Genomic DNA, 4,682 nt, shown 5'->3' with positions numbered 1-4,682 from the left:
AATTTATTAATATCTGTCTTTTATTGAATTATTATTTATATATATAAATTAAAGATAATAAAATTAAAAAAATATTATTGTTTATATATATATATATTAAAATAATAAATATTAATAAAATTCAGAATAATAAATATATATTATATTATTATTTATTTATTGTGAACCGTGATATATAAATTTAAAAACCCTAATTATTCCTCTTTTGAAATTCCATTCTCTCTCTTTATTCTCTCCATCAATGGCGGCCGCGACTCTAGATCTTTTCATAGATCTTTTCTTCTTCAAAGATATTTTTCTCAAATCTTACTCTAAATAGTTTCCTTCTTAATAAATCTTCTCTTTGATCCATTCACATTGTCATCTCTTACGACCTTCACAAGACTTCCTTACTCCCATTTATAGATCTACGATCGGGGAAAGAAATTTTTAAGGTAAAATCGTCCGTTTATACTGATTTTACCGCGTTTATCGATTTCAATGAGTTAAATCACGATTTAATTACTTGGCAAATGTCCATTGGAAGGGTACTGCTGAAATAGTTTTAGCATCCTGCACCAGATATATCAATGTAGATGATCTCTTGGTACCGATGGATGAAGACAAGGTATGTTAGAATTTCATTTTTCTTCATTTGCATTTCTTTATTTTAAAAATTACGGAAACATCTAAGAATCCCCATGAGTCATCCTTGCTGAATTTTTTATTTTCAATAATTGTTTTTTTGCTTCTGTAACTAATTAGGTAGGCACTTTATTGATTGTCGACTCAATTCTGTCATTGTGTGATCTTAATTCTATTTCTCTCAACTCCAAGTTAATACAAAGAAAATTTGTGGACTTAAGTAAGATGTTATTGATGCCTTCCACATTTTAAATTTAACTCACATCTTGTGAAAATTTCTGTTGCCTGCATTCAGAAGTTTTCAGAAGAGCCATTGAAGATATGGCTTCCAGAAGTTTGTGTTGCAATTGCATACATACCTGAAAATTTCGAAAACATCCCACATGCTGAGAAGGAACTGTGTACTTGGAAAATACTCGATGATGACCTTGTATTGCTAGCCATTGTTGGCCTAAAGGTATTATTCACTACTGGTGTGCATCTAGTCTACTATAATTTCTGTAACCAGATGTCATATTTCATGTTTAATCATATTAGCATCTTGATCTAAATCTCATCATTAGCTTATTGTCTTTTTGCTCGAAACTAAACTAAATTATAATATGAAGAAGGCTATTGCTCAATCATTAGGCAAAAGGGCAGAACAGATGTAATGACCATTGATCTCTGAAAAGATAGGAAATAGAGGACACATTATTGATAAAATTATATACCTACATTTGTATGTCACTGTTTTACTCCATATTCAAATAATATTTCATCAAACTCATCTTGTAAACAATACATGAATGATATCTTCTAATAATGAAAATTCCAAATGGTTAATTGTAATTAAGAACATCACACCATCCTGTATGGTAAACACATACGCACAAAAAAAGATTCTAAATTGACGAGTTTTTGTAAATGATTGATCAACGCAGGATCCTTGTCGACCTGGTGTCAGAGAAATTGTTCAGCTATGTACAAATGTTGGAGTTAAGGTATGCTAGTATTTACTTTGATTAAGATAGTGACAAGGGTCGTTGTATGTGAAGTTCATATTTGTGCGCACCACTGTTATATATGGCTGAATTGGTTGAGATTTGTGTTTAAACAGGTGCACATGGTCACTGGGGATAATATCCAAACAGCTAGAGCTATAGCCCTAGAATGTGGGATACTAGAATCAGATGCAGACACCATTGTGCCAAATGTCATTGAAGAGAAAGATTTTCGTGCATTATCCGATGATGAGAAGCTAGAAGTTGCTGAGAAGATATCAGTATGTCATGAGCTGACCAACTCAACTTTGAATTAGTTTGATGTTACTCTTATTATTTAATTAGTTTAAGTAAGGAAAGAAATGATTCTAATTCAATGTGTAGGTAATGGGAAGGTCGTCTCCCAATGATAAGTTGCTCCTTGTGCGAGCCTTGCGCAAGAGAGGACATGTTGTTGGTGTAATAGGAGATGGAACCAATGATGCCCCCCCCCCCCCACTGAATGAGGTATTTGTGTCAAACCATTATGTTTTCCTTAGACAGTGTGCTCTTTAAATTCTTATCTTCTATTGATTATTTTTTCTACTGTGAAACCAATGAAAATATGAATTTTCTTTGTATGCAGTTATGTTTCTCTATCTAGCTCAATATACAGAATACATTTTAAATGTGAATCTTTTACACAGTAGACTTTTTCTCTATTCAGTTGATCTGGTTGTGAATCTTTAATCAATCTGCTATCGTTATTGTGCATTTTTACAGCTGTTGGATTTTTATTTTTCTCTATTCAGTTGAAATTGTTTGCTACCTTTCTTTTCACATTTTGGTTTTAAAGGTGATATGTTATCCTTGTTTTAGGCTGATATTGGTCTCTCAATGGGCATCCAAGGAACATAAGTCGCAAAAGAGAGTTCAGATATAATAATATTGGATGATAACTTCGCTTCTGTTGTGAAGGTTAGTCACTAGTACATGCTGGTTTATTATTAGATTGAAATATAGACGATCTATGCTTATTATGACTTGATCTCTCAATTGGTTTTTTGCTTTTTGAATTTTCTTGCGCACTCTTGTTGCCTTGTTTCAAAAGCGAGAATGTGTTGCACCATTTGCTTAAATTGTGAGGAAAGTATTATAATTTGGAATTTGTTCATCGAATTCCATCTCCTTCCTTGCTATGCAGGTTGTTAGATGGGGGAGTTCTGTTTATGAAAACATTTAGAAATTCATCCAGTTTCAACTCACTGTCAATGCTGCTGCACTTGTTATTAATGTTGTTGCAGCAGTTTCTTCTGGTGATGTCCCTCTGAATGCAGTGCAGGTAAATATAATTAATAATATATGCACGCACCTAACATGAGAAAAAAGAGAAAGAAACAAATAGTAGGTAATTAATGGGTTCTTTTTATTTTGTGTTGTTTAGGAAAAAATTACGGTTGAATGAATTCAGCTTCTTTGGGTTAATCTCATAATGGATACACTTGGAGCTTTGGCATTGGCCACTGAACCACCTACTGATCACCTGATGCATCGACCTCCGGTTGGTTGGAGGTGAGTTTGAAAACTTAATTGATTCAACCATTTTGTTCATATTAATAATATTGTTGAATGGTTGGTTGCATGAGTATTGTTTTTGTTTTTGTACCTTGATCAGGGAACCGTTGATAACAAATATAATGTGGAGGAACTTGCTAATTCAGGTATATATTATTATTATTGGGAAGCAGGTGTAACTTGTTGTTTGATAACTTACAATTTCTAGCTAGCTAGGACAAGAAATGAATAAAAATATTTTGGTAACGGGTAATTTTGTTGGAACACACATACAACTGCAGGCAGCTTATCAAGTGAGAGTCCTGCTCGTTCTGAACTTTCAAGGGGAAAATATTCTCAACTTGAGGCATGATAATCCCGGCCATGCCAAAAAAATGAAGAACACGCTCATATTCAACGCTTTTGTTATTTGTCAGGTATGTATGATATTAATATATTTATATACCTTAGGTAGAAATAAGAAAGAAAGAAAATAAAGAGAAAAGGGTTAATTTGAGCAGATATTCAATGAGGTGAATGCAAGGAAGCCAGATGAGATGAACGTGTTTAAGGGAGTGACTAAGAACTGTCTCTTCATGTTGATAGTTGGACTAACTATTGTGCTCCAGGTTTGACTTTAATCGATATGTTGTCTTTTTTATTTTAATTTGCATGCATGAATGCATAGATGATGATATAATAATAATAATGTGTTGTTTATGTTCATGATAGGTGATCTTAATATTCTTCCTTGGGAAGTTCTACTCAATTGTTAGGCTTAGCTGGAAACTGTGGCTTGTATCTGTTGCAATTGGATTTGTGAGGTGAGTTGTTTTAAATTAATTAATTTGTTGTTAGTAGGTGGTGGGTCAATGCATGCAACACAATGTTGGGAAAATGATCCCAGTTTCGGAGACACCATTTAGTGATCACTTGTCAAGATTATTCAAGAGTAATAGTTGGGAAAATAATTCCAGTTCCGGAGACACCATTCTGTGATCACTTGTCAAGATTATTCAAGAGTATATGTTCTAGGAAGAAGAATACAAATGTATACCACCACCACCAGGTAAAATTAACTTGAAAGTTTTTTTTACTAATAATCATCATCTACTTAAATGTTTTATAATTGTTTTGGCTAATTTCAGTAGATCATTAAGAAGATATCCAAACAGAAATGGAGGAAACAAATTTGCACGGTAAGAGGATATATATCTAGATTTCAATAATTGAAGATCAATTCATTTCCCTTTTAGCGGTTTAATTGTGAAGAATGAATGATTCAGGTGTTATATGCTCGTTTTCATCCTTGAGCTGTCAATTGCATGAAGAAGCAATAAGGTTTTGTTTTACAAATTTTGTGTCGATTTAATTCACATCACTATACCATTTTTCTTTCTTATCTTAAAAATAATCTCTTTCATATATTTGCAGATGTGGTCTAAGAAGAAGCTGATGTCCAAGAAGAAGATTGAGTGGATAAATATCATATTCTTTATTGAACAAAACTATTTTTTTGTTTGAAATATTTTGATGTGAGAA

The 4,682-nt window shown here is 32.7% G+C and overlaps 1 pseudogene; it reads left to right on the top strand.

Moving 5' to 3' along the window:
- The first annotated feature begins 319 nt into the window (after positions 1 to 319).
- Positions 320 to 4,682, top strand: LOC124914305 (annotated as a pseudogene).

This window comes from Impatiens glandulifera, chromosome 1, assembly GCF_907164915.1.
Source record: "Impatiens glandulifera chromosome 1, dImpGla2.1, whole genome shotgun sequence".
Classification (NCBI taxonomy): domain Eukaryota; kingdom Viridiplantae; phylum Streptophyta; class Magnoliopsida; order Ericales; family Balsaminaceae; genus Impatiens; species Impatiens glandulifera.
This window is presented reverse-complemented; position numbering and strand designations above follow the sequence as displayed.